The sequence below is a fragment of the Pan paniscus genome, chromosome 16 (assembly GCF_029289425.2).
Source record: "Pan paniscus chromosome 16, NHGRI_mPanPan1-v2.0_pri, whole genome shotgun sequence".
Taxonomy (NCBI): Eukaryota; Metazoa; Chordata; class Mammalia; order Primates; family Hominidae; genus Pan; species Pan paniscus.
Window position 1 is genome coordinate 9,857,237 of NC_073265.2, and position 21,689 is coordinate 9,878,925.

The 21,689-nt window shown below is 40.5% G+C and overlaps 1 protein-coding gene across 10 annotated transcripts in view; it reads left to right on the forward strand.

Annotated features, from left to right (window-relative positions):
- The first annotated feature begins 11,472 nt into the window (after window positions 1-11,472).
- The window catches only part of UBE3A (ubiquitin protein ligase E3A), a 101,464-nt gene continuing 91,247 nt past the window's right edge, over window positions 11,473-21,689 (forward strand). For 5 of the 10 annotated variants that reach the window (XM_008953387.6, XM_057299897.2, XM_008953388.6 and 2 more), the window contains exon 1: window positions 11,950-12,086. The gene's annotated coding sequence lies outside the window, so the exon portion shown is untranslated. Of the gene's footprint in view, window positions 12,087-12,199; window positions 12,523-21,689 lie in introns of those variants that run through there. The other 5 variants (XM_003828062.7, XM_014347735.5, XM_014347736.5 and 2 more) reach the window with 5 other exon arrangements.

Sequence of the window (21,689 nt, forward strand, 5' to 3'; positions counted from 1 at the left end):
GTTTGGTCACTGTGTGCCATGGACCACTGTCCCACTGCCAGCACTACTTAGATACTTACTGTTTTCAAATCCATTTCAGACACTAGTCCCAGATTTCTATTTCTTTAAGGATCTTTTGTCATCAATTCTGTGTCAATAATACTTGTTGGTTGGAGACAACAGAATCCATAGTAACTAGTCTAGGCAGGCATGTCAGATGATCCTAGATGACCCTTATGCTCAAGTATTTGCCGGAAGGACTCACAGGACTCAGAAAAGCTCTTACACTCATGGTTATAGTTCATTACAGCAAATGGATACAGATTAAAATCAGCAAAGGGAAAAGGTACATGGGATGAAATCCAGGAGAAACTAGGTCCAGGCTTCCAGATATCTTCTCTGCTGGAGTCACATGGAGATACACTTAATTGTCTCTGCAATAATGTGTAACACATATGAAGTAGCTTCCTGGTTGGCAAGACTTCATAAATTTTGCCATTATATGAAGATAACCCACACCTTGGTGTCCAGGGTTTTCACAGGTATTAGTGGTCAGTCACATAGGCATATAGTACCTGTATGACTTCTATTCCAGCCACTGCAAACTTCTCCTCTCCCTGCTGGCTCCTGAGCCAAAAACAGGCATTTACCATAAATCACTTTGTTAGGATGAACTTATCTGGCCAAACTGATACAGCATGACCCACAGCCTCAGGTATATAAAACACTCTCATCAGGCAGAATATTTCAGCGTCTCAGAGGTTAGTCAGGGGCTAGTCAAGGACCAATCCTGAAGGCAGGCCTTTTTTTTTTTTTTTTTTTTTTGAGACGGGGTCTTGCTCTGTCGCCCAGGCTGGAGTGCAGTGGCATGATCTCAGCTCACTGCAAGCTCCGCCTCCCAGGTTCACGCCATTCTCCTGCCTCAGCCTCCTGAGTAGCTGGGACTACAGGCGCCCGCCACCACGCCCAGCTAATTTTTTGTATTTTTAGTAGAGACTGGGTTTCACCGTGTTAGCCAGGATGGTCTCGATCTCCTGACCTGGTGTTCCGCCTGCCTCAGCCTCCCAAAGTGCTGGGATTACAGGCGTGAGCCACCATGCCCAGCCAAGGCAGGCCTTTTTTTGGAACCTACAGGGTTTGACCAACCCAGGACTGCTGAGTTAACCCTTTCCTGTGCAGCAAGAAAAGATTTATTTTTAAAAAAATGGAAAATCACAGTTTAATCAGAAGGGATGAAAAGACAGCTTCTAGCTTCTATTTCTGAGAACATTTCCCAGAACCATATCATAAAACTGGCCTGCTAAGGAAGATGTCTCTGCTAACCCAGAACAAGGTTAAATTGCATGTGGTTTATGGTTATATATGGGAATGCCCTGGTTCTTATGGAAAACATGCAGGGATAAAGTGTTACAAAGTCTGTAACTTATGACAAATGGGTCCATAGCTGGAGATAACAGATAAATGGATAGATAGAACAAATATGGCCAGATATAAACTACCAGGACATCTAGCTAAAGAAAATATGGTTATTGATTATACTATGCTCTGAACTTTTCTTTAGATTTAAAAAATGACCAAGAAATAAGGAAGTACAAAAAACTATGGCATGTTTCATATGAGAAGTGTTTGACATAAAAGGGAAATTGGGAGGCTGGGTGTGGGGCTCATGCCTGTAATCTTAGCACTTTGGGAGGCTGAAGTGGGAGGATCGCTTGAGCCCAGGAGTTCAAGACCAGTCTGGGTAACATAGTGAAACCTAATCTCTACTTAAATACACACACACACACACACACACACACACACACACACACACACACACACATATATATAATAAATTGAAAAAAGAGAGAAATAGGAGAAAAGCTACTGAGAGCTAGATAGTAGGTTTAGTAGGTTTGAAAGTCATGAAGAAGTTCACACTGAAGGACTTCTAGATGTGAGGAGATTACAATCAGGTAATAAAATATAGTACAGTTGACACTTGGCACACATAGTGAGAAATACCACAGAAATATGGAAAAAAAGGAAAATATGATTGCCTTTGGGTGTTAACCTGTTGGCTTATTCACATATGGACCAAAGCAGAGTTTGTTATAAGTCACTTAAAAAAAAGAGAAATGGCTTCCAGGCATGCAAGATATAATGGAAGCCTGACATTTCTAAAGAAAAGGGCTAGTCATCAATGAAAACACTGGATAAAATCAGACTAGGAAATGCTGGCTGTAACTTCCTAGGGGATATTTGCCCAAAAGCTTCAACATACTCTCATTCCCGTCAATGATGCTTCACGGAAGTTGAATGTATCAGGTATCAATTGTCCAGTTCTTTCAGTTCCTGTTCTGTCACTTCCCTTTGTCTAGATTTCAAGCTTCCTAAGAAGCTTCTGTTATGTGGGGACCCTGTGTGTCTTCTTACAGGGAAAAAATGCTCTGGTCACCTGCATACCAGTCCTTTCCAGCATTCCAGTCCCTCTGATGGGTACTTTTCAATTTAAATCAATAAACTGGCATTCCGATTTTATAATTCCATCTCTTGAGTTTGTTAAATGTGAATTTGATTGGTGGGCTGGCTTAAATCAGTTTCTAACCCTGCAATCATGAGGGCCAGACCTGAACTCTAGTCAACTCACCAAGTTTGGCTCGTTTGTTCATTTGTGTGGCAAATGCGATTGGTGCCCTGGATCTTCCTACTGTATTGTATGCCAGTCCTAGTTTCAATTGCCAGCTCCTGCATTTCTTGCTTGGGGCTCTCTCTGACCAGCTGGAGCTGCTGTGTCCCAACCACAGCAAGCCAGCCAGATGAGGATAACAACATTATACACTCACAGGATAATTGTGAAGTGTGTGTTCTACACTGGCTCCCAGAGTTCTTCAACATAAGCAAATTCCAGTTGCCCAAAGTGGACACTTGATTGATAATACACCCTTTTTGGTTTCCTCCCTTCCGTAACTCACTTACTTTCTTACCAGTGTTTCTAGGGATCACCTCCCAAATAAATTACTTGCACGGAAATCATTGTCTCAAGGTCTGTTTTCGTGAGAAACACAAACTAAGACAACTTCATCCATTCATTCATCATTTATTGAGCTTAATCAATTATTAATAAGTCCTTAAGGCACAAAATAAGTCCTTAGCAACATGTTATCTCTTTTCTCATCACAATATTATCCCCTTTACAAATGAAGAAATCGAGGTTGAAATAAATTAAGTAGCTGACTCAGTATCACATAATCAGGACAGAGTGCTGGAAAGGACTGATGGCAGATGAAGATGGCTGAGACTCCCAGATGCCCAGTCTTGAATGGACACCATAAAAAATGAGTTTTCTGCTGGGGTAATAATTTGAGAATATTATAAGATTGCTACGAAGCAATGAAAAAAGGGATTATTGAATGAGGAAACATTTCAATGAAATATATTTTTGAAATTTTTGTTTTCTAGGAAAGCAACATGCTACAATAAGAGCGCACACACATACACCTGTGGGTTTAAATCCTAGCACTACTAGTTTTTAGCTGTAAGACATGGGCAAGTTGCTTACTTACTCTAAGCTCAATTTTCTAATCCATAAAGTATATAATATCCAAGAATGTTGTATGAATTAATGAGATTTATTTAAACAACTGGCACCTAATGAGTGTACAAATTTAATTTGCAGAAATGTACTGTCCTTTCAGGAACTTTGTGGTAAGTACTGAAATATGGATGCAATCAGTACTATGCTTAGCAGTAACTTAAAAAAAGAAGCAATATAAAATTTGTATGTCATAAATGATATCTATATTACTATCTTTAAAAATCTTGGTCTTTCCATATGTAGTATGCTAATTTAATGTTACAAAATAAAAGTAAAATCAATAATTTTAAAAAGTCAGACTTTAAGTATAAAATTTTGTTTGAAGCAATGCCAAAGAATCCACATAGTAACATTTATCATTTTGATAACAGAATTTTGTGTTCTGTATGTGGGCCTCAAGCAGTACTAAAACAAAATAGTGTATCAATTATAAATGATACTCATGATTCTTCCCTAGTCAGATGTTTTTTTCAGTTGAGAGATTCTGAAGAAAAACAATAAGTGTAGAATGTGTGTACCATCTTTAATACTAAGATTTAATTGAATCAATGCATTTCCTTAGATTTAAAAATCATTTTGTTAGAGTCTGTGTTAGAATCAGTATGATACGTATTTAAAATGGAATCAGAGATATGGACTGTAGTAGGAATGACTTCAAATAACTCAAATGATGCGCATGTCAGAAAGAAACAATTTCTAAGGGCTGCTTCATTGATTCAAGTGGAACTGTTTTATTCAGAACAGCTCAGATTAGCAGCAGCAGCAGCTGGTGTTCAATGAAATGCTTCCCTTTTCCACCTACTCTCCAGCTGGGTTAAGACAGGCACAAAGAGATTGGGATGACCAAGGTCAAAGCATGATTTGATAGACTTCCAGGTTTTTGCTCCAGTAACTTCTTGTGTAGTCTTGGCTATAGAGGCAATTCGTGAAATTGGTGGTTGAAAAAGTCATAGCTTTAGAAGGACTTCATAGATCATCTTGTTCAATATCTTAATTTTATACTTCATATACCACGGTTCTAATTAAAATACTTTATTGTTGCATATTTATTGGAATTGACAAGAAGTTAAGATTTCTTACATTTATTTCATTTGCCTGATTTTTCTGTTCCCACTGAATTGTATAAGCAGGCACTACTGCACTTTGTATCTCTACTTGACATAGCTGAAAAATGAAACATTCAAAGATACACTACTTTATTACATGTTAGCTCAGTAAAGGGGCCCTCTATTAGACATGCTGGTCTCAGTTCTTAACTTTTACACTCACAAAGCCCGATTCACTCATTCAAACCTTTTTTGAGGAGTTACCAGGTTTTAGCCATTGAGATAGATACTGGGAACACAAGAAGTCAAGGGTGCTCTCCTCTCTCAAGAAGCTTAAGAGAAGACAGAAGTGCTAAGCACATACATCGAGTATGCGGAGGGCACACAGAGGTATAAGCAATGACCCTCCTTGAGTAGATCTGAAAGGCTTCTCAGAGGAGGAGCTTGAACTTGTCTAAAAGGTAGAATAAACTGCATGCAAAAGAGCTCCAAATGACTCTCAAGCTTAAGTATTGCCTAAGCAATACATTCATGTGGGAAGTGGGAGATGGGGCTGGAATGGAGGCAGAGGCCACATCCAATGGGCCGTTTTTGGAGTTTAGACATTATTCAGAAGGCCATGGTGAGCCACTGATAGAGTTAAGAGAGGCAGCAAGGTGATAACACGTTTCTTAAGAAAACATACTGTGATGAGGACATTTGGCAGGAAAGTAGTATAATATGAACCAGCATTCTCTGAATGTTGGGGTTAAAATAGTGACTGAGGTAATATGATCTTACCCTTCTGGAACTTACAGTCTAGTTCAGAAACACAACGGGTCTAAACACTAAGGGTCTAAATTAAGGTAGTAGCAGTGGAAATATACAGAAGGAAATGGATGTTATGATAATGATGATGATGATATTGCTTATTACCATTTATTGAACACCTCCCATGTGTCAGGCACTAAACACCTCATATGCACTATCTTTGTCCATTCTCCACACAGTAGCTAGAGTTATTCTATAGATCTTGTCATAACTCTCTCAAACCCTTCCAGAGGCTTCCCACCTCATTCAGCACAGATACCTAAGTTCTTAGGAAAAGCTACAAAGTCCTCCAGGCTGTGACCCACTGTGACTTCTCTGAGCTCATCTTCAACTCCTCCTTTCTCTCTCTAGCCACAACGCCTTGCTACTGTTCCTAGATGACTCTAGGCACCTTTCTGCTTCAGGGCCCCCTCTGTCTAGAAGGTTCTTTCCTTTGTATTTCCACAGTTCATTCCTCACTTCTGTCAAGCCTTGATTAAACGAATTCTTTTCAATAAGATCTTCCCTGGCCACTCGGCATGACGGAACTCCTGTAGCACTCCCTATTCCCTTTGCCTTGCTTTGTATTTCTCCTTAACATATCATATTCTGACATAACACATATGTGTTGGTTTTCTTCCTCCATGGATCACAAAATCCATGAAGGTAGACTGTTTTTGTTCATTGCTGTATTCTCAGCACTGATAACAGTGCTCACACATATCCATTCAATAAATATGTACTGAATAGATGAATGAAGGATTACAATGGTCCTATGAGGATGGTACTATTATTTTTTCCCACTTTCCTAAAGAGGAAACAGACACCAATTGAGGTACTCAAGGTTGTATTTCTGGTAACTGGCAGAACTGGGATTTGCATGGGGCGGGGGGAAGCCTGCCTTTGTTGAGTTGTACTATGTGCCCAGCATTATTCTAAGAACTTTATGTACATTAACACTTAATCCCTACACCTCCATTTTATAGATGAGGAAACTAAATCAGAAAGGGGTTTACAATCTTGCCTGGTATCTGTGCACTTGCCAGTAAGTTGGGGGCCTGTGCTCTCAGCCACTTTGCTACACTAATTCTAAAGCCAATTCTTTAGAGAGATACAACTTTGCCTCTTAATTGCCAGGAGAGTGAGGGAAAGGAAGAAATCCAGGATTGCTACCTTTATTATGACTGTGGACCGCCATAGATGGTAGAGTCACCAATCAAGTCAAAGAATGTAAGATGAGTTGGTTTCATTCTCCTCTTACTCTAGACTTCCACATCCAACTGCCTCCTGATATCTTTGCTTGGATATTAAGACACAAGGTCAGCTGCAGTTAAAGGGATTTAGAATAACCATGGCAGATCATAGAAGTTAGTAGATGTCTTACATCAGAGTTGACCTGGTACACAGGACCTGCCCAGTGAAGTCCTCAGGGCCCCAACTTGTTGCTCTGCAATCCCTAGAATGTTTCCCAGTGTCTTAGTCTGTTTATGCTGCTGTAACAAAATACCTGAAACTGGAAAATTTGTGAAGAACAGAAATATACTTTTTCACAGTTCTAAAGGCTGGGAAGTACAAGCTCAAGACCCCCAGCAGGTTTAGTGTCTGGTGAGGGCTGCAGTTTGCAAGGTGGGAACTTACTGCTATATCCTCTGGAGGGGGTGAATGCTGTGTCCTCGTGTGGCTAAAGGGATGGAAGGGCAAAAGAAGGCCTAAGCTAGTTCCCTCCAGTCCTTTTACAAGGTATTAATCCATCCATGAGGCAGGGCCCTCATGATTTCATCAGCTGTTAGTATCATCACAATGGGGATTAAGTTTCAACATGAATTTTGAAGGGGACACCATCATTGAAACCACAGCATCTTTCAACATGGTTTACTACCCCAACTATTTAATACATACATTCATCAGAAAAGGACAAAAGAAAGGGCAAGTGACACCCAATTTCTTTTAGAAAATGATCTGGAAGTTGCATACATAATTTCTGCTCACATCCTACTGGCCAGAACTTAAGAGATATGGCCACACTTAAGAGTGTATTATAGGCAACCATGTGTCTGGCTAGATGTTCTATTATCATGGATAAAGAGCAGAATGCATAAGAGTCAGCTAGGAAGCAGTTTGTACAACAGATATCCAACAGGTATCTCAAATTTAACATTACCAAAACTAAATTCCTGCTTGTTCTCCCAAAACCTGCTCCTTTGCACTGTTATCACATCTCAGTCCATGGTGGAAGACAGAACAAACTCAGGGGTTTGATGTTAAACATGTTGAACTTGAGGTGCCTGTAGAACACCCAGTACAGGTTTCCAATAAGGGGTTGAAGATACTGTGTCTGATGCTTCTGACTGAGATCTGTGTTCAAGATTCAGACTTGATTCCTGACTGAAATAAGTGATAGAAGAGTTTACGTAAATGGTACTGTCAAAGATTATAACATGGTAGGCAGAGAACCAAGAATGGGGAGGGAGGATTCTGCACAGGAGACCTGAGAAAGAGTGGCCTAAGACAAGGCAGAAGAGCAGAGAATGTAAGGTGACAGAACCAAGGGAGCAGTTTCCAGGAGGCAGTGGTCAGCAGTGTGGAAGGCTGCAGAGAGATCAGATGTTATGAAAACTGAGAAGCAACCTTTCAATTTGGCCATTATGCCACAGTGAAATTGATACAAGCAATGTATACAGTAAAATGGAGGGAGCTGCTAAATTTCTGTAGTTGAAGAGGAATTTGGAAGGTAATAGCAATCTAAGTATAGACAGCTTTTCTAAATAGAAGGGACAAAGTAGAGGGAGAATTTATGAACAGGAGCGGGAATATTTAAGGGAGTAAGAGTCTTGAGTCAATCTCTCTTCCCTCAAGAAATAAAAATTACCTGTAGAAAGGACAGAAGGATGGCTTCTACCTTAAGACTCGAGGTCAGAAAGAATGCAAATTTAGACAGGTCTGTAGGCATAAGGGTGGGGGTATGTAGGAGTTCATGCCTGATGTGTGCAGTACTAAACAATGATACATATACTACTACTACTACTACTACTAAGCACTAACATTTACTGAGCACTTATCATATGCCAGTGTTCTTCATGGAGCTAAGTTTGCTTAACAGTATTTCTTAAATAATGGGAGCTATTCATATATTGAAAGCTTAGTGTTTTTCAGAAGTTGAGTGTGTAACATTTGGATGTGGCCTAAAAATAGCAACCGTGACTTCTATCCCACCATATCTGAATTTTGTCTCTTCCATGCTCTTGACTTATTTCTGATCCTGGGGCATGCTGAGTAGTAAAAAAAGTTGTTCTTGCATTTTGATTCATCTGTTATGACTGGCATCAATAAGAAATCTTCAGCAATAAAACAGCTCTGTCAAAAAACAACTTCACCAGCAATTTAGGGCAAAATGTTTCCTTTAAAAAAAAGTTTGTTGGCTGGGCATGGTGGATCATGCCTGTAATCCCAGCACTTTGGGAGGCCGAGGTGGGCGGATCACGAGGTCAGGAGATCGAGCCCATCCTGGCTAACACGGTGAAACCCCATCTCTACTAAAAATACAAAAAATTAGCCAGGCTTGGTGGCAGGCACCTGTGGTCCCAGCTACTTGGGAGGCTGAGGCAGGAGAATGGCATGAACCTGGGAGGTGGAGCTTGCAATGAGCCGAGATTGCGCCACTGCACTCCGGCATGGGTGACAGAGCAAGACTCCGTCTCAAAAAAATAATAATAATAATAAAATAAAAAGTTTGTTAGTATTAGCAGATACATATTAGTAGGTACCCCCCATGCTCAATGAAGTGTTGGGTTACTCTGAAAAAGTGTCCAATCTTACAGGTGTGACTTCCTTTGGAACTGCAAGTTCTTGAGGGCAGGGATAGAGATTGTTCATCTTTTATTGTTTCCCAAGGTCTGGCACATAAATAGTAGTTCAAGTAGTCCAACATATGACACATAAATAGTTCTGGGTAAACATTAGCTCAAAGTTTGCTCAAGGCATTGATGCAGATGCTTATAAAATTAAATTGCTCTTTTTACTGTATACCTGAAATGAGAAAATTATTAGAAACTACTGGGTCTCATTTGGACTAGAAAAGTCTGAAGAAATCACTGTTCACTTAGTAGATACAAAGTTGTTTTTCTGGGAAAAACACACCTAAAAAAAAAAAAACACATGGGTCTGATATGGGAGAATTTTTTTTTTTTCATATAAACAGATGTATAGGGAAGTGGAACACTGCTAGTATCTTAAGGATTCCTGAAAGTATTTATGTTGGTAAGTTTGATAAGCAAACATTTCTAAATTTGAAAATGGATAAAGCAAAAAGCACAGTGAGATCTTGAAAGAAGTCTAATACTAATGTCACACATAAGAATACAGATTTAAAATTAATGAACTAAAACGGATATACGTAATTTCTCCTGGAGGAATTAAGATCCTCCTTGATGTCAGTAAAGCAATGAATAGTCATTCTGACATCTAGCTAAAAGCAGACTTATTTCCCTTCGGTCTTTAATCTTTTTGGAACTCAGGGATTTCCGCCACACTTTGATACACCAGGCCATTATAAAATTACACTTAATTTATTGTCAATTTCTACTTAAAAGGAAGAATACCTATAAGTATCTCCATATGCTAGATATAGTAGAAATGGTATGCTTTAATTAGTCCAACAATAAAGTCCTTAAAGATTTACATTCTTTGTTGCCTATTTTGAAAACTTATGAAGATAAATTTTTTTAAAGATTATAATTCTTACTAGTCCTTTCCATGAAATATAACAGCAAATAGTTTCCAAATGTGGATGTGTAATGAGAGGAAATGAAAAGTGAGTAAAGAGCTGAGTTAAAACATCTTAAAATCGAATATGGCTTAATACTATCATTATCATCAGTTGTCCTAGAATAACTTAAATTCTTCTAGCTTATTGTTGGTTTTTCAATGGTTGGTTATAGTTGTGAGGCGGATACACACACACACCCACACACTTGGCTATATAAAAAAGATGTTCCGAGACTGACAGTTAAAAATTACACTGCTGGCCGAGCACTGTGGCTCATGCCTGTAGTCCCAAAACTTTGGGAGGCCGAGGTGGGAGGATCACTTGAGGCCAGGAGCTCGAGACCAGCCTGGGCCTAACATAGCAAGACACCATTTCTAAGTTTAAAAATAAAAATAAATTAAAAAAAGATACACTGCTATGTACGACTGTTGATATAAAAAATCTGAATACTAGACAAGGGTACTCATCTAGTACTTCAAGGGCTTATCAACAAAGTTGCAAGTTGTAACACTATGAATTGTTAGTGATACTCTTTTGGCTTTGCTAGCAAGTGTTGTAAAGCTATACACACACACACCTTTTAAAATGGTGACCCTGGTACCAAATATGACTTTAAATGGATTTAATTTTAATGGCTTTATCTAGGTTCAGCTGTCATATGGATCAAAATTAGCCTCTATCCAGCTGGGGTCAACCAGGGAGCCACCTTTCTTAACCGACGACCTACTGAACGTCAACAACTGCAGGAGACGGGACTTTACCTTCGTCTCTGGTAAACTAGTTGACACATCCTGTGTTGGCAAGAGGCCTAAGTAGATGACCTTGGTCCTCTAAAATCTGGCCTGCACTCTCGGGGCACCCCTGCAACATCTACAAAGGCAGCTCCAGATAGAAAAGGGTTGGGGTCGAAAAGCTAATAACGGCAGGCACCTGCCCCGCCTCGGGGCTGGGGGGCTATTCCTGCGGCTTCAGCTAACTTTCAGAGCCATTCGTCTCCCAACAAAGTCGGAGGCGTTCCTCTGCTGGGTACACCAAGGGGCTCTGCAACCCTCCTGGGGGGGCGCCCAGCGGGCTTCCGGAAGTCCCAGGTTTATTCTTTCGGGTCACAGACAGCAGAAACTAAAAGGAGGGATTACCCTTTCTGTCCAGTCGCAAGATGGCGACCGAGCCTGGTGGGACTCCGAGGGGCCGCAGGCCACCTCCTCTTCCCAATGGCCCGTGCGCCGGCGGCGACGGCAAGCGGGAGGGAGGCGGGGCCGGCGAAGGAAGGAGGGGCGGAGCGCGGCGCCCTCCCGCGCGTCTTGGCCCCGCCCCACGTCCCCGCGTCCCGGCCTGGAGCCCTCGCCCGGCCGGGCGGCGCGCGCTGCCTGCCGGGATACTCGGCCCGCCCAGCCAGTCCTCCCGTCTTGCGCCGCGGCCGCGAGATCCGTGTGTCTCCCAAGATGGTGGCGCTGGGCTCGGGGTGACTACAGGAGACGACAGGGCCTTTTCCCTTCGCCAGGACCCGACACACCAGGCTTCGCTCGCTCGCGCACCCCTCCGCCGCGTAGCCATCCGCCAGCGCGGGCGCCCGCCATCCGCCGCCTACTTACGCTTCACCTCTGCCGACCCGGCGCGCTCGGCTGCGGGCGGCGGCGCCTCCTTCGGCTCCTCCTCGGAATAGCTCGCGGCCTGTAGCCCCTGGCAGGAGGGCCCCTCAGCCCCCCGGTGTGGACAGGCAGCGGCGGCTGGCGACGAACGCCGGGATTTCGGCGGCTCCGGCGCTCCCTTTCCCGGCCTCGTTTTCCGGATAAGGAAGCGCGGGTCCCGCATGAGCCCCGGCGGTGGCGGCAGCGAAAGAGAACGAGGCGGTGGCGGGCGGAGGCGGCGGGCGAGGGCGACTACGACCAGTGAGGCGGCCGCCGCAGCCCAGGCGCGGGGGCGACGACAGGTCAGTGTTGCCGCGGCCTGCGCCAGGCGGCGCTGGCTCCCCTCCGTCACTCGGCCGGCCTTCGGGGCCCGCTGTGGCGAGGTCGACACCCCCCTTCCCCGCCCCCCGCCGCCGAGGCGAGTGTTTGGGGGCGCGTGGTCCGAAGGGGCTGGTGCCAGAAGTAGGCCCCTGGTGGCCGCGGCTGCTGCAGCCGTAACTGTCAGTCCTGGCTGAGCGACGGCGGGAGGGTTTTGTCGCCCGAGGGGACGCGAGCGGGCCCGGGGCGGGGCGGGACGTGCGAGGCGTCGAGATTTGGGCCTCCTAGGAGCCAGGCTCTTCAAGCCAGCCGGGGCCCCAGACAGGGAAGGGCAGGCCCTTTCCTTCAAAGGGGAGCTCTTTCTCGGCGTTTTCAAGCTTTTTGGCTCTCTTGGGGAAGACATATTTAGCCGTGTGCTTGGTGGGTTGGGGTTTTGGGGGTGGATTGATGGGAAGGGAGGGCGGATGAAGTGGTATGTCAAGCCCAAGGGTTGTGCGCACAGGTTACTCTGTGTTACCGGCCACCAGGATTTCTGAAGTTGAACGTGAGTTATTGGCTTTGCCAGAGACTGCTGTGTTATATGCAGACCTGTATGCAAGCAGTTGGCCTTCCCCCCCCCCCCTTTTCAGTGTAGAAAATGAAAAGGATGCTTTCCTCATCTTGGTGGTAAAGGCTTTTGTTGGTAAAGGTAGACTTGAATGTACCAAATGCCTTAGTCCGTAAAATTTTAGAAATAATTTTAATACAGACACTGGTGAAGCTTGGCAACCTTGAAAGAGAATTTAGCGTCTACATTTTTTAAATGACTTTTTATGGATGTGCTAAATTAGTAACAGTACAAAATCTGTTTGAGATTATTAAGTGGCGAGGGTGCTGTTGAAAATGTAAACTAATAGCATATGGGGTTTACAGTGCACAGTTAACCTCAATCATGAAGAAATGTGGATATGACCCGTAATTTTGGATCATTTTACTGCCTGCAATATTGAGAGAAGCAGCAAATTATTACAGATTTTTTTGGGAGACGACCTAAAGTTTAAGAAATACAACTGTTGAAAGTTACCTGTCAGAGACACAAAGGTACCCAATCAATCTTGTTGAATAAATTGGACAAGTGGGATAAGGTGTTTGTCTCACACTTCTGATCAATAAGTACTCTTACTTAAGAAGTGATTTGGTAAATCATGTAAAATTTAGAATTTAGGAGAGATAAGAAAGTTTTAACTTGGTGTGTATAGTGGAAATAGCTTTGAAATTAGATCCTGTTTTTAAATCCAAGCTACTTACCACATTTTTAGTGAAATGAATACATTATTAATGATGCTACTGATAAGCCTTAAGGATGACCAGAAGCCCTTTTAAGAAACACTAATACAGTTGACCAAAAAATAAAAAAGGAAATAGCTTCAAGAAATAATTTTCAATCTTTGTGTATTTATAATATACACAGGAGAAATAAAAGAACAGAATATGAAGAGGTAACTTATAATCTTTACAAAATTAGAATGTAAACTATGCTAGTCTTACTGTGTCAATATTTATTAACCTGCATTAGTTTGCTAAGTAGTATGCTCACTATCCTCTGGACATTGCCCCTGTCCCTGAAGAGCTTAACTTTATACAGAGATACAAAATACTGTGTTTTGATTTCCTTTCAGAGGATTTATAAGCTACTTATGTTTTATCTGTCCTAAATTCTGCCCTTTTTTTTTTCCATGGCTGAAAAAATAACTTCCTAAGAAAGGTACATACTAGTCAGAGGTGTGGGGAAAACGTGTTCTCATCCCACTTGTGCAGTCCATTTAACAGGATTTATTGGGTACCTACAGTGTCTTTGACATGTGACATTTAATCAGTTGTATTTCTTAAACTTTAGATAATTTCTATTTCGATCATTTCTATTTCAATCTCCTCCCTCTCCCCTCCAAAAAAATTTACTGTGTAAACTGTGATAATACACTGTTTCTCTCAGTGTCAGTCAGTGGAATGATCCAGATTTATAGGTCATAGCAAAATTTTTCATCCCAAGCTCTTGAAATGATGTTTCCAAATGTCCGTTTTCTTAAATGACTGCTAGTTATGTTCTCCAATCATGTTACTCATATTTTGTTTAGACTTATAATTGTGTAGGTCTAAATGTAGAAACATTACATTATGTACATATGCAGCTGCTGAAAGAAAATTAGTTTTCTAATTTTTAGATCGGGGTGAAGACAAACTTTTAGAAGTGATCTTTCGGTAAAATACTGGATGAAGTCTTAGGTGCTCTTTTTATGTTGGTTCAGGACAAAAGTTTTTTGACTGCTTTTTGAGTTTTCCCCTCACTGCCAAATGTAAGGGAAAAATGTAGTAAAAGACATCTTGGTATGTATAGTGGTAATATCTTTGGAATTAGACCCTAATTTTAATTCTGGCCTTATAAATCTTGGTAAGCCACAGTTTTGTCATCTGTAAAATGGGTTGGTGAAACTTCCCCAGAGTTGTGAGGCTTAAAGTATGTAAAACGCCTAACACGTAGGCACTCAATAAGTATTACCTTAGAAATCTTCCTATCCAGTTTTTCTGAATGGTCTGGAAGCACCTTGTATGTAGTGGACTACAGCATGTTATCCTTTATGTTGTTTATTTCTTTTCTCATTAGCTATGAACTTTTTAAGGCCAGGAATTCCTAGTGTTTACCAGAGAATGTGTTACTAGATGTCTTAGTCTGTTCTGGCTGCTATTACAAAACACCACAGACAGCATGGCTTATAAACAACAGAAGTTTATTTCTCACGGTTCTGGGGGCTGAGAAGTCCAAGATCAAGGTACCAACAAATTTGACATCTTAGTGAGGGCCCTCTTCCCTTGTTCATAGATAGCTAGCTGTCTTTTCACCATTACCTCATGTAGTAGAAGAGTAGACGGGGCTCTATAGGGCCTCTTTTATAGAGGCATTAATTCCATTAATGATGGCAAAGCTTCCCAAAGGCCCCACCTCTTAATACTATCACCTTGGAGGTTAGGCTTTCAACATGAATTTTGGGGGGACACATTCAGACCACAGCACTAGAGCAGGCATGAATTAGTTATTGGTAAATCAGTAAATGATCAACTAAACATTTATTAGGTTCCTCCTGTGGCTTCTATGAGCTGAGCTAAGTACAGGACCCACAAAGACAAGAAAGATGTCTGTCTTTTTTGAATGCTTATAGTTGAGTGACTTTCTCACATTTGTGTGTGTGTGTGTGTGTGTGTGTGTGTGTAAAACCCTATCACATAATGAAACTTCATTTTCCCATGCCCTTCCAATCTAAGAGCAGTTCTGTGGACTCAATACCTCCTACCCACCAGCTGCTACTGTAAAGATTTACTTTTTTACTCCTTTTAAAAAGTTCAACCCTCTGGCACATGTATTACTTCATTCCTTGGTCCCAGCCCACCACCCCAGTATCTGGCATGTAGTGTATTAGTATTTGTGTGTGTGTGTGTGTGTGTGTATAGAATTTAAAATTTTTACTCCGGCAGTTGTCTTCAAATACTCTAATTTTGGGGGGCATGATTATCATTCTGTCTTCTGGCAGTACATGGATAGATGCTACCTGAGTAGGATTGTCTATGAGGTCAGCTGCTCCAGTCATTTTATACAAGAGGAAATTGGAGTGCAAAGCTTTAAAATGATTTTCTTAAAGTCACCCAGGTGTCAGAACCAGAACCAGAGTCCACGTCTCTAGTTCAGGACTCTGCACACATTGGCACATGTTCTGTCCTACCTTTTGGGATGAATAGTTATACTTGCTTTGTGATTACTCACCCACCTTTTTGGAGACATATGAGTGTTTTGTACACTATTAATAGAAGGCAGCCTTCACAAAATGCCATCTGCAGATCTGTTATTTCTTCTAATAAAGGAAATGATGTAAAATTACCTTAAATAGAAATAGTGTTAATTCTTCTAGAGACATATTCCATAATCCAAACATGAAATGTTTGAAATACTTAAAGATGCCATATAAATAAGTCCTTTGTAAAAAGATAATATTAAAAATTTTTGTTTTATAGAGATGGGGGTCTCACTGTGTTGCCCAGGCTGGTCTTGAACTCCTCGGCTTTTACTTTAGCTTCCCAGTGTGTTGGGATTACAGGCATGAGCCACAATACCTGGCCAAGTCCTTTTTTTTAATCAAATGACTTATTAATACACAGTTTCTTTGCCAGCTTTTGTTTTCATTTGCTATCAAAAATGTTGCTTAATAGTGCTTTGATCTGAGTTATCAATAACAGGTAAATGTCATTATGGATAATAATTCAAAAAGAAGCTTATTAATTATTAGGCCTATCTGAGAGTGAAGTAAAGTTAGCATTTTCTTTTTGTTTATTTTACTTATTGTTTATTTGTTTAGAGACAGGGTCTCGCTGTGTTGCCCAAGTTGGAGTGCAGTGGTGCTGTCATAACTCATTGCAGTCTCAGGCTTGAGTGATCCTCCCATCTCACCCTCCTGAGTAGGTGGGATTAGCATATGCCACCATGCCTGGCTAATTTTTTTATTTTTTAATTTTTTTGTGGAGATGGGGTCTTGCCGTGTTCAGGTTGGTTTCAAACTCCTGGTCTCAAGCGGCTTGGCCTCCCAAGGTGCTAGGATTACAGGTGTGAGCTACCATGCCCAGCTGAGCATTTTAAAAAAATACTGGTCTTTGTACATGAGTCGTTATTATTTGATTCTAAGCCTTATGACTGATATCCCTAAAAATTATTTATAAAATTTTAAGTGCGTCAGAGTCATTGAAATGGAATGAGCACTGTCTTTTGGTCTTGAGGTTGTTTTAACTAGCTTCGTAATGGTCATGAGCAGGTTATTTAGCTTTTGAAGCCTTCGTTCCTTCTTCTGTCAAATGAAAGTGATAGTTGCTTTGTTTTAAAAGAGTATGCTTTTCAAACGTGATCATTCTTGAAAATGTAGATTAAGAGCTTTTTAGAGGCCAAGTGCCGTGGCTCACGCCTGTCATCCCAGCACTTTGGGAAGCCGAGGCGGGCGGATCACGAGGTCAGGAGATCGAGACCATCCTGGCCAACACGGTGAAACCTCATCTCTACTAAAATACAAAAAAAAAATTAGCCGGACGTGGTGGCGCATGCCTGTAGTCCCAACTACTCAGGAGGCTGAGGCAGGGGAAACGCTTGAACCGGGGAGGCGGAGGTTGCAGTGAGCCAAGATCATGCTACTGCCTGGCGACAGAGTGAGACTGCCTCTCAAAAAAAAAAAAAAAAAAAAAAAACTTTTTAGAAACGTTGTTTTGGGGAATTTTTAGTGTGTGAATTCATTTTAAATATGTGAACTCCATTTGACATGGACAATGGATCTTAATAGTTGGTGATACATTATTCAGTGTATTAATCAAAAGTCAAATCTCTTTTGTAATTTGCTGTACCAGACCTGTTGTGTTAATCTGATCAATGGCAAGTGAATCATAAGATTGACCTGAAAGGAAAAGATATTTTTAGGGGACATAGAATCATATTGGATAAGATCATTCCTATAGTTCATTTTCAGGAAATCTGAACAGGAATCTCGTGTAAGGAATCACATGTGAATTATAGAAGAGAGTCTGATGTAAGACTATTTATTAAGGTCTGCATCTGTGTTTCAAGTAAGAGCATAGAGGTAGTATATGAGCCCTGAACACTCATACAAGTAGGATAAAATTTTTCTTAAAACTGTTGGCTGGACAGTGTAGAGTCTAATGCTGTGACTCTTAACAGTTTTGTGTGTTCCAAAAGTTCATCTCCTCAGGATCAATTGAGGTTAGTCTAGCACAGACTTTAGTTATAGAAACCAAACATGAGAAAAATTTTTTGACCCATGTCTTCGTAGCATGCAGGCTTGGTAGCTCTTTCCTAGTTCTGGATGTGTGCCCGTTGTATATACTTTCAGCAATTCAGGATGTTCCTTTTCATATTTAAGACAAGCACTCTTGCATACAAATTACATAGCTGTGGGCTGAATGAAGATGCTACCATTGCTGTACTTCCACACAGGTTCTTTTCATGTAATGAAATCAGAAGGGATGGCTTTTCCATTTCAAGCTTCTGTTAATAAGTAGTCTTAGAATTGCCTTTGTGTACTGTAGCCAACACCCCAACTCATATATTTTTATAATCTTTGTGATGCAGAAAAAATTCTGAAACTTTCCACCTCCTAATTAAATATAGAAATACTGAAAACAATAAAGCACCATGTATTCACTATGGACATATGTCACATTTTGTCACTTTCTTGCACTCTTGTAATCCCTCTCTAAAGCTCATGTTAAACTCATGTTCTTTATTTTCTTCTCAGATGATTCCTTTAGCACTGCACGTAACAGTACAGGAATTTCTTCCTTTCGTACTTCCAACAAATACTTTTTTGTCTTTTAACAGATGTGAACCATAATGCTGTTCTTTAGAAAGCAAAGGATGAAGTGCACAGCAGTGTTTTCTATATAAAGCTAATGGGTCATAAGGGGAAATATGGGTTATTTCCAGCTTGTTAATTGTCTTAATACATTTTTCCTAAGAATTCTATTGTGCCTCTGTGGTTATATGCACCAATATTGATAATCTTACAGCGTGCCATAAATAAGGATTTTTATATTATCTTTGCTAAATATTTTAAGTTTTTGTTTTGGGAATTGAAAAAATCTTTTGTGCATCTATGGTATGTGATACGTATACTAATGGATAAATCCTATTTCACACAAAGATTAATTGGGTAACATTTTTCTTTCCTAGTTTTCTGAAGTCAGTGGTCATGTTGTGTGTTGGTGATTGAAAATAGCTGTTTAGGCTGGGCACCTTGGCTCACTCCTGTAATCCCAGCACTTTGGGAGGCCGAGGCACACGGATCACCTGAGGTCAGGAGTTGGAGACCAGCCTGGCCAACATGGTGAAACCCTGTCTCTACTAAAAATACAAAAATTAGCTAGGCGTGGTGGCACACGTCTGTAATCCCAGCTACTTGGGAGGCTGAGGCACGAGAATCGCTTGAACCTGGGAGGCAGAGGTTGCAGTGAGCTGAGATCACACCATTGCACTCCAGCCTGGGCAAGCAAGATTTCATCTCAAAAAAGAAAAGAAAAGAAAAGAAAATATGCTGTTTAAGATCATCCAAATTCAGTTTCTAAGAAGTGTAAAGTTTTCCTAATTACTTAAGCTGCTTCATTCTCATTCCCTTTTGTAACACATTTTGCCATCTCTGTAACATGTTGAACATGTTTAAAGAACAGAGTGGGAGAATAGGAAGTTACGTGGATAAAGTTTGGTAATTAAGGTAGGAATACATCCTGCTTCACAGAATGGGAATATTTCTTAAAAGTTGACTGTAGTATTGAAGAACACTTAAATGTAGTGTATTAGACGAACTGAGCTAATTTTGGTCTTTTATACACATAAATCAAGATTTCTGCATTTCAAATCATGCATATTTCTTTAAATTTATTGCTCAGTGTACTGTATTTCAAATATTGTAAAAATGAAAAGATCTTGTGGTCTTATTTAACTCAGTATGGGATAAGTCCTTCCCACCTTCCCATTCTTATTCCCTCTTTTAGGCTGAATGAAAGGCTGGGGGAGTGAATTTAAAAATAGATGGATCTCAGCTGGAGAATGGTTGGTCACGTATCTCAACTGATATTAAATAATTTCTTAAATCCTGGATTGAAGATTATAAGAAAACAGTAAATGTTTGCTCTCAGTTCATTTCTTTGTTTTGTTTTTTCATGTACAGTTTTAGGCTTTTGTAACTGCTGGATGCATGAACTACTTTCTAGTTCTTTCAGACCTACTTTTAGATATCCGCTGTGGGGACAGTCCTCAACACTTAAAGTAATTTTAAATAGTGATAGGCAGAACTAGGGGTCAGTTTTACTGCCTATGCCTGTGCTGAATTTGACATGGCATTCCTAGGAGGGGAGGTGGAACGAGGGCGGTGCACACATTGTCCATATTGCTAGTCAGTGCCAGATTTTGAGAAATTGGGGCTAGTCTCTCTCTTAAATGGTCAAGATCTAATTCCCCAAAGTGCTGTTTCAGATAACCTAGTATTTGTCCAAAATTGCCCTGCTACAATAGTATTTATCTTATATATATGTATTATATATAATACATATATATAATCTTATATATATAATATATATAATACATGTATATAATACATATATATATATATATATGTAGTTTTTTTTTGTTTTTCCTCCTGAGATGTAGTCTCGCCCTGTTGCCCAGGCTGGTGTGCAATGGTGCAGTCTTAGCTCACTGCAGCCTCCGCCTCCTGGGTTCAAGTGATTCTCCTGCCTCAGCCTCCTGAGTAGCAGGGACTACAGGTGTGCACCACCATGCCCGGCTAATTTTTGTATTTTTAGTAGATACAGGGTTTCATCATGTTGGCCATGCTGGTTTCAAACTCCTAACCTCAGGTGATCTGCCCGCCTCAACCTCCGAAAGCACTGGGATTACAGGCATGAGCCACCACACCAATCCTATTACATTCTTAAAAAAATGTTTGTTTGTTTGTTTTTGTAGAGATGAAGTTTCACTATATTACCCAGCCTGGTCTTGACTCCTGGGCTCAAGTGGTCCTCCTGCCTTGGCGTCCCAAAGTGCTGGGATTATAGACATGAGCCACTGCGTCCAGCCTGTATCATATTTTTATTCTGATATCTTTTGTAATTTTTTTTTAGTGAAGTAGGGAGGTTTATATTAGATGATCTTCCAAGGTAATTATCAGCTTGGACGTTATATGCTAATATGTCTTTTGTTTGTTTTTAAAATAAGTGTATATGTTTTAATTGTAAAATTTTTAAAACATCCAGAAAATGACGTAGCAAGTGCCTATTTATCCACCACCTAGAAATATAAATTGTGTCCATTTTTATCCCTTGGGGGAAAGGATGCAGTTATATAATCACTTTTAACAACCCCAACTGTTCAAGTCCTGTTACCCGTCTCTACACAAAGTAACAACTGTCTTGAGATTCTTAAGTAAATTTCACATCCTTGTTTTATACTTTTACTATACATGTGTACATGTATCTGTAAGTGATATGTGGTGTTGGTTTTTGTATTAAATTTTTACAGATATGTATAATGCTGTCTTTCAATAGCTTGATTTTTTTAAACTCAGTATCAAGTTTTTGAGGTGTATATGTTGATGCATGTACATGTAGTTTATTCAGTTTCACTGCTGTATGGCACTTCATTTTATGCATAGATAAAATGTATGTATCCCACTATTGATGGATATTTTGAGTTGTTTTCTTTTTGTTATTATAAATAATGCTGCAGTGTTTATTTTTACATGAGTGTATGTGCAGGTGTTTTGGGAAAAACCGTAGAAGTGAAATTGCTGGTTACTAGATATTGGTAAATTCTTTTCCTAAATGGATATGCCCATGTATACTTTATCAGCATTATGTGGGCATTTCTAGCATCCTCACCCATACTTGGGATTGTCAGATTTTAAAATAGTTACTAATTTGAGGCATGTGAAATGTTATCTCATTTTAATTTACAGTTGCTTGATTATTCTGAATGGTAGGTAAAAGGATAGGAAATTTATTATTTTCATACA